The sequence below is a fragment of the Ruditapes philippinarum genome, unplaced genomic scaffold (genome assembly GCF_026571515.1).
Source record: "Ruditapes philippinarum isolate M1 unplaced genomic scaffold, ASM2657151v2 ctg1067_1_1_1_1, whole genome shotgun sequence".
Lineage (NCBI taxonomy): Eukaryota > Metazoa > Mollusca > Bivalvia > Venerida > Veneridae > Ruditapes > Ruditapes philippinarum.
The window spans coordinates 1-9,818 of NW_026867088.1; positions in this window are offsets into that span (position 1 = coordinate 1).

Sequence of the window (9,818 nt, forward strand, 5' to 3'; positions counted from 1 at the left end):
ATGTTTTGAAAAATTCTTCTTTACTTGTAAACAGTTTTCCTTTCCCTTCAGAAAGATTAAGTGACCTCTTTGATTTTTGAGTGACATCTTCTTGCCTTCACATAGATATTTTAATTAAAAAAAGAGCAACTTCTCTGATTTTGAGCTATTTGTCTTTGCCATTATAGACAAATTGTTAAAAAACTGCTTCTTTGGTTGTAAATTATTTCTTTTTGCTTTCATAAAGATATAATCAAAAAAAGAGTTGAGTGACTTCTCTATGCCTTAACATATTACTAACACATAAAAATACTGCTTTTGCTTTCCATATGCTGTACTTACATAAATAATACATAGAATACTATCTTAAATGCTTACTCTTTGCCTTAAAAGATATAGAAGATATAGTAATTTGCCTTCGCATAGATAAAGTTATTTTCATTCACAAAGATAGTTATATTTTCCATCAAAAAGATAGTGATATTTGCCTTCACAAAGATAGCTATTTGCCTTCACAAAGATAGTTATATTTGACATCACAAAGATACATGTAGTGATATTTGCCTTCACAAAGATATCTAGTTATTTGCCTTCACAAAGATAGTTATATTTGACATCACAAAGATACATGTAGTGATATTTGCCTTCACAAAGATATAGTTATTTGCCTTCACAAAGATAGGTGTATTTGCCTTCACAAAGATAGTGACATTGTGTATTTGCCTTCACAAAGATATCTAGTTATTTGCTTTCACAAGATAGTTATATTTGCCATGACAAAGATTCATGTAGTTATATTCGCCTTCACAAGGATAGCTATTTGCCTTCACAAAGATAGGTATATTTGCCTTCACAAAGTTAGTGACATTGTGTTTTTGCCTTCAAAAAGATATCAAGTTATTTGCCTTCACACAGATATAGTTATTTGCCTTCACAAAGAGAAAGTTATTTGCCCTTCAGAAATATATAGTAATTTGCCTTCACAAAGATATATTTATTTGCCTTCACAAAGATATAATAATTTGCCTTCACAAAGATGCCTAGTGATTTGCCTTCACAAAGATATCTAGTTATTTGCTTTCACAAAGATAAAGTTATTTCCCTTCACAAAGATGAAGCTATTTTCCTTCACAAAAATAAAGTTATTTGCCATCACAAATAGAGTTATTTGCCTTCTTAAAGCTATAATTATCTGCCTTCACAAAGATACAGTAAATTGTCTTCATAAAGACAAAGATATAGTAATTTGCCTTTACAAAGATCTAGTTATTTGCCTTCACAAAGAAATTTAGTAATTTGCCTTCACAAAGATAAAGTTATAAGATAAGTGATTAAACTACTTCTGGGGCCAGTTTCTCAAAGCTCTGTTAAATTTAACCGTCCGTTAAATCCACTAACAGACGGTTAAATTTAACCTTCGTGTTAAATTTTGTTGCTCAAAATTAACGCTCACTTTAACTGCCACTTTAACAGCTGAATGCGTCTGTTAATTTAATCGAGGATTGAACCACCGTTAAAATTTAACAGAGGGATCATAGAAATGATTCTGTATACATGTGTATGTGAAATCTATTTTATGCGTTGACAATCGTATTTAAATGAAACATATGCAAAATATCAAAAAAGATATAATGAAAATACAAATTTAAATTCTTATAGGTCTAGTTCCTTTTGCTGCAATCGAGATTTCTTCTTTTACATGACATTGTTTAAGTTTTTTCTCTTTAGAGAGATCTACCATAAATTATTTGTTGTTAAAAGTTTGAATATAAGTAACACCTATGTATGTTTTCTCCGTTCAATGTATGAGCTACCTTTCCTTTTTTTCTCTTCTTTTATTTCCCTTGTGAGTTTGTTTGTATATTGTGTTGTGTATGTACATGTGTATATATTATTGTAAAAGTGTGAAGTTTTGTTGCATTGAGTATTTATCAAAACTTCACACTTTTACAATAAATAGATAGATAGTTTATTCATATTAGACGTGTACAAAATGCACATGGTCACAAAATACATACATTCAAGTATAATTAAACATCACATAATCATCAAAGTTAACATTATTCAGTAGCAAATATATACACATGTACATATATACACACACATACCCATGATGAGGGAAATAAAGTTTAAAAAAAATATTTGTTTTTGTTCAGCTTTAAAACACATAATGATACATAAATGAATACAGTAAGGTATTTCAATTTTAAGTGTCTATCAAAACATTTTTGTGCGGATGTTATTCTGTAACCACATTTCATTACAATTTTCTTACTAGTCTTAATGGGCTTTCTGACATAGATCTATCGTAAAATAAAATCAATCCAAGCAAAAATTCTAATGACAATTGGTTACGACTATTTTTAAATCTATTCTTCATACATATTTATTTTTGCTTCTGACACTGATCTCTCAGAATTTAAATTACATTATATTTCCTTAATCAACTCACATGTCAAATGATCACAGGTCAAAGTTCAATGTTAATTATTGTAAAAGAGGTTATGCTGACGTCATTTTGTTTATTTACGTCATGTCTGACGTCATATGGGGTCTAAGCATCCCATTTTTATGCATAATGCACGAATATTGTAAACTGTGTCAGAATTTGAGTTTAACACATCAAAATTTCCATTTACCAATTCCTCAAGAAGAAGAGTTTTTGTTAATATTGAAATTTGTTGCTCTTATCTTTTAAACATGATTATTTTTAGACAAGATATTTGACTCAGACGCCATGTTGCAAACTATAGAATGAGGAATTATGGGATAGAATGAACCTGTTAACAGCTGGTTAAAATTTAACAGGGGTGTTAATTAACACTCCTGTTAAAAAGTTTTGAGCAACAGGTTTTTAACAGGCTGTTAAGTAACAGTCGGTTAGCTATTTTAACGGACTGTTAATTTAACAGGCAGTTAAATTTAACAGAGCTTTGAGAAACTGGCCCCAGGTTGCAAAAACATGAATAGATGAAAATAGATCAAAATTGTAAAAAATACTGCTTCTATATATATTATTTCTCTTTGCCTTCATATAGATAAAATTATAAAATACTGCCTTTGGTTGTAAATGATTTATCTTCTTCATTGTGTATTTAATTTTAAATAAGTATTGCCCTTGTAATAGTACCAATGAGTGTGTGTGTGTGTGTTGTTTTTCTTTTGCCTTTTACTGAGATAAAATGTTTAAAGGCACATTTAAAAACCTGAGGAGTGAGTATTTTTTTGTCTTGTTCAGACTTTGTTATAAATGTTTCAGTTATAGATTTAGAGCATCTTAGATAATTATCACTTGAAGAAAGTAGAAATACATGTGAAATAATATCAACTAGAACTATCACTAAATGTGATTAATACCCCCACAAGTCTGCTTCGGAAATGAGGATGTTACTAGTAACAGAATACCTTGTAAAAGAATTGAAACATAGAGTTATGGTTGTGGGCAATTAAAGATAATTGTGGTTCATGTATGTTGCATTTCCTTTCAATGTGGTTGGCCATTGATGAAGTTTAATTGAATTACTCTGTAATAAGTCCAGAAAGACAAAGAAAAAGAACAAAGGGCATAAACTCTATAAATACTGAAGATAGAGTTATAGTTCTTGTGCACTGCACTTCCTCTTATTGTGCTTGACCATTGTATGAAGTTGTTTTGAATTCCAACCAGTACGTTTTAAGTTATGCTCCGGACAAGGAAAAGTATCAAAAGGGCAGTAACTCTGTATTTTGTCAAAATGGAGTTATGGCTCTTGTGCACTGCACTTCCTTTGAATGTCCTTGACAACTGTATGAAGTTGTACTGAATTCCAAACAGTAGTTTTCAAGTTATGCTCTGGACAAGGAAAAGTAACAAAGGGCAATAACTCTGTAATTAGTCAAGATGGAGTTATGGTTCTTGTGCACTGCACTTCCCCTTATTGTGCTTGACCATTGTATGAAGTTGTTTTGAATTCCAATCAGTAGTTTTCAAGTCATGCTCTGGACAAGGAAAAGTAACAAAGGGCAGTAACTCTGTAATTAGTCAAGATGGAGTTATGGTTCCTATGCACTGCACTTCCTCTCAATGTGCTTGACCATTGTATGAAGTTATAATGAATTCCAACAATAAGTCTTCAAGTTATGGTCCGGACAAAAGAAAGCAATGGAAAAGTAACAAAGGGCAATAACTCTGTAATTAGTCAAGATGGAGTTATAGTTCTTGTGCACTGCACTTCCCCTTATTGTGCTTGACCATTGTATGAAGTTGTTTGAATTCCAACCAGTAGTTTTAAAGTCATGCTCTGGACAAGGAAAAGAAACAAAGGCAGTAACTCTGTAATAAGTCAAAAAGGAGTTATGGTTCTTGTGCACTGCACTTCTTCTCAATGTGCCGGACCATTGTATGAAGTTATAATGAATTCCAACAATTAGTCTTCAAGTTATGGTCCGGACAAAAGAAAGCAATGGAAAAGTAATAAAGGGCAATAACTCTGTAATTACTTTAGATAGAGTTATGGTTCTTATGCACTGCACTTCCTCTCAATGTGCTTGACCATTGTATGTAGTTATATTGAATTCCAACCATTAGTCTTCAAGTTATGCTCCGGACAAAAAAAAAAAGAATGCAAATTGAAAAGCAACAAAGGGCAATAACTCTGTAATTACTTTAGATAGAGTTATGGTTTCTTGTGCACTGCACTTCCCCTTATTGTGTTGACAATTGTATGAAGTTGTTTTGAATTCCAACCAGTAGTTTTCAAGTAATGCCCGCGGACAAGGAAAAGTAACAAAGGGCAATAACTCTGTAATTAGTCAAGATAGAGTTATGGTTCTTGTGCACTGCACTTCCTCTCAATGTGCTTGACCATTGTATGTAGTTATATTGAATTCCAACCATTAGTCTTCAAGTTATGCTCCGGACAAGGAAAATGCAACGGACAAAAAAAAAAAAAACGCAATGGAAAAGCAACAAAGAGGCAATAACTCTGTAATTACTTTAGATAGAGTTATGGTTCTTGTGCACTGCACTTCCCCTTATTGTGTTTGACAATTGTATGAAGTTGTTTTGAATTCCAACCAGTAGTTTTCAAGTAATGCCCAGGACAAGGAAAAGTAACAAAGGGCAATAACTCTGTAATTAGTCAAGATAGAGTTATGGTTTCTTGTGCACTGCACTTCCTCTCAATGTGCTTGACAATTGTATGTAGTTATATTGAATTCCAACCATTAGTCTTCAAGTTATGCTCCGGACAAGGAAAATGCAACGGACAAAAAAAAAAAACGCAATGAAAAAGCAACAAAGGGCAATAACTCTGTAAATTACTTTAGATAGAGTTATGGTTCTTGTGCACTGCACTTCCCCTTATTGTGTTTGACAATTGTATGAAGTTGTTTTGAATTCCAACCAGTAGTTTTCAAGTTATGCCCCGGACAAGGAAAAGTAACAAAGGGCAATAACTCTGTAATTAGTTAAGATAGAGTTATGGTTCTTGTGCACTGCACTTCCTCTCAATGTGCTTGACCATTGTATGTAGTTATATTGAATTCCAACCATTAGTTTTCAAGTTATGCTCCGGACAAGGAAAATGCAACGGACGTCTGGACCGACTGACCGACCGACCGACCGACCGCCCGACCGACCAACCAACCGACCGACCGACCGACCACCGGGTGACTCCTATATACCCCCCCAAACTTCGTTTTTGGGGGTATAATTATCATGAAGGAAGCAAAATGTAAACAAAGTGGTATTTTAACTTCCACATAATAAGTATACTAAATCACAACAACTTCCATATTATAGCCAATGAGGAACTTTTTGAATACCTGTAACAGATCGCCAAAAAAAACATACACACAAATTGTTTAATAGAAATAAAAAATATTGTTTGTGGCCTAAATGAGCCTTTAAAACTTCCTTTGTTATTGTTGGCCTCGCAAAATTTATTTCTTGAATAAGCAGTTAATTATTATAGCAAGAGACAAGACATTTTTTGATTGACAGTAGGATGTAAGTCGCTTACGCTTGGATAAATTCTTTCTAAACAATTATTCTCCTCAATAGTAAATGAAATATTGTTTCTTTTGTAAGGGATATATTTTTTTTCTTAGAACATTTTGTCTCCTATGATTAAAGGTCTTGTTTTCCTTCATAAGGGATAAAGCTGTCCAGGAAACCAGGAAACTTTCATCATTAATGATTTTCTAAATACCTGTTGGTTTCATAAGGGATAAAACTTTCCCAGGAAAACTATGTAAATATAACAAAATTATCCTTAAGGCATCCGTGGAGGAATACTTTGTATAAAAATTGTAAATGACGAGATTGTTTTTTACATTTACGTGTATTTCTGTTGGTAAAGAACTGCACAGTTTCTTCTCGTTTTCAAGAATCGTATGATCTCAGGAACAAGGTTGATTAAAAGTGGATTGTCTTAAATAGCTTATCAAAGGAACTGCACTGAGGTTAAAATGCCTTAAAATATAAAATTTGGATTTCTTACAAAGATCATCTTGGGTATTTAAAACAGAACGATGTGTTATAATTTTGAGCCATTCTTCACAATAAGTATATTTTTTTTGATGAACGGAGTGAGCGAATGGTCTGAAATGGTATTCGTAAAAATTCCTAATAAAAGCCCCCCCCCCCCCCCCCCCTTTTGATAATGAAAATAATCTACTCATCAGTGCTGAACTCATAATTAAATACATAATATTATTCAAATCATTCAGAATCCATTTTATTTTATAGTAAACTATGAACTTTAAAACCTTAACACTTTTTAATGTTATTACCAACACTTGTTAACACTAAGTGTATTTTAAATGATGTTTGGATTTTGGAAAAAACGTGTTGTAATAATACCCCCTTTTGGAAAATGTTTAGCCCCCGGGGCGTTTAATAGGAATTTTACGGTATATCAAACTGAACACTAATCTCGAAAAATCATTAAAATTTTGCAGTCCTGTCATGTCAAAAAACCTCAGTGGTGTCCCTTTAATTAATTACATTGTATGGATACGTTAAATTGATCATTATGTAGTTTATACATATTTATTTATACATAAAATTTATATACATTTAAAATACATGTAAGACCAATCAACTGAGATTTATAAGAGACATATGTAACCATTATCACATATAATTTAACTATTTACGTAAAAAACATATAATAACTAGAATACTCCTGTTAACCCTTTCCCCCATGAGCATATTATCAAAAATGGCCGTTTTCACTGAAAAGCCCCCTGTTACAAGTTCAAACTGCTATGAAACTATCAAAAATGCTTCAATACTAATCAAACTGGGCACAAATGTTGACTGGACTATTGCCTTTGTAATGACATGCTCAGTCTTAAATTTCTTGTTACCATGGCAACGAGGGGACATCTCAAAATTGCCAAAAATCACTATTTTGCCTCGATTTTTTCATCAAAATTTATTTCAAAGTGCTGCAACTGCTCAAGGGATTGAGATAGAGTCAAAGGCTTTTCAGCGTTGGTTAAACGTTACATTATGATTGACCTGGGCTCATTTTTAGCCTCTCACAAGTCCAAAATTTTCTTGGCGATGAGGGGGACTCCGCCCCCCTTCAAACCCCCATAACAGAAGGGGGCACATCCCCCTTCTGGCAACCCCCTGATGTATCTTTTGGATGGGGGGCGGCGCCGAAAAAGTGCTCAATTTTTTTAGCCACATTTCTCAAACGAAAACTTATGTTTGGGGCCCAAATAGGACATTTTTTCACTATTTGAGGCCTAGAAAAGGGGGGGGGGGGCGAAAATGCGTTGTTTCGCGTATATATTGGTAAAGGGTTAACAAAAAATGATGAAAAACTTTGGAATCACCTAAAAACTATTTTTCCTGTTAACATGTTGGTCTTTCAAACCTAATTTGGTGAAAAATTGTTGTTTTGTAACATTTATAAAATTTTTTTTTTTAACCCTTTCCCCCATGAGCATATTTATCAAAAATGGCCGTTTTCACTGAAAAGCCCCCTGTTACAAGTTCAAACTGCTATGAAACTATCAAAATGCTTTCAATACTAATCAAACTGGGCACAAATGTTGACTGGACTATTGCCTTTGTAATGACATGCTCAGTCTTAAAATTTCTTGTTACCATGGCAAACGAGGGGACATCTCAAAATTGCCAAAAATCACTATTTTGCCTCGATTTTTTCATCAAAATTTATTTCAAAGTGCTGCAACTGCTCAAGGGATTGAGATAGAGTCAAAGGCTTTTCAGCGTTGGTTAAACGTTACATTATGATCGACCTGGGCTCATTTTTAGCCTCTCACAAGTCCAAAATTTTCTTGGCGATGAGGGGGACTCCGCCCCCCTTCAAACCCCCATAACAGAAGGGGGCACATCCCCCATTCTGGCAACCCCCTGATGTATCTTTTGGATGGGGGGCGGCGCCAAAAAAGTGCTCAATTTTTTTAGCCACATTTCTCAAACGAAAACTTATGTTTGGGGCCCAAATAGGACATTTTTTCACTATTTGAGGCCTAAAAAGGGGGGGGGGGTCGAAAATGCGTTGTTTCGCGTATATATGTGGTAAAGGGTTAATCTGATTCATTTTTTAATTGCTATAATAGAAATGATAAGAAAATGCTATAATAGAAATTATAAGAAAAAAAGTGAAACAATATAGTACGTATTATAATTATAATATATAGGCAAATACAAAATGGTTGTAAAATAATGATTTGTGTCATGTACATTAAATTTAATATTTTTAAGGGGGACATACATGATGTCATACTGGCACTACTCAAATACTGTTTGAAAAGAACGTAAAGAATTAAAATATAAATTGATGAAATAAATGAAATATATAAAGCCCTTTCCATCCATTTCAATTTAAATGTACGAAAATGGTCTGATTTCATTGTAATTTATAGATACGGATTTTAAACTTATATTAACCTTTACAGAAATTGGTGAAATTTAAATAAAAGTCATAGTGTATTCATAGGGTGTCCAAATTTCCCATGCTTTGATGGATAAAATTGTAAAATTGATAGATGATATTTGCAAAACATCCAAATATTTTCACTGGGAAATAATGGTAAAATCTGAATGATAAGGACTTTTTAAGGTGACTGACCAATTTTTATGAATTAAGATTGTTGAATTTTAGATTTGTCATTTTGTGTTAAAGTAAATTGGTACATATTAGAAAAGTATTCAATACCGTAAAAAATTTTGTTGATAGTATTTAGAATAGATATATAAGACAGACTATGAAATAATTATACATGGGATCTGTCACTGTACGGAGATACATGATCGGATATTACATATTTATTTATCGCAGATAATAAAGTGGTCTTGAACAAAATATTATCATTATATTATATAATATCATATAAATGACCATAGTAAATGAATTGGAACTAGAATTCAATATTGTTTGTTCAAGAAATATTTTATATATGTTATTTAATCCAAATGATATATTTCTATTGTTTTCATCAATATTGAATATACTGACTATGTACCCATTGTAGACCAATCCACTTTAATTGGAATGTCACAATGCCGTGATAGTATACTCTTGAGTTATTTGTGACCAAGCTGGTGTCACCCAGAACCCCAAACCACCACAAGACCACCACAAGACAGCCTTATAAAAGGCTTTTGAGGCATTTCTTGGTGGTTTTGAGTAATTTACCTCCACAGGATCAAATTGACTCAAATACACTCAATAAGCCCCATTTGGTTGCATTTTGTTCAATAAACACATTTGAGCCGCGTCACGACAAAACCAACATAATGGGTTTGCGACCAGCATGGATCCAGACCAGCCTGCGCATCTGCGCAGTCTGATCAGGATCCATGCAGTTCGCTA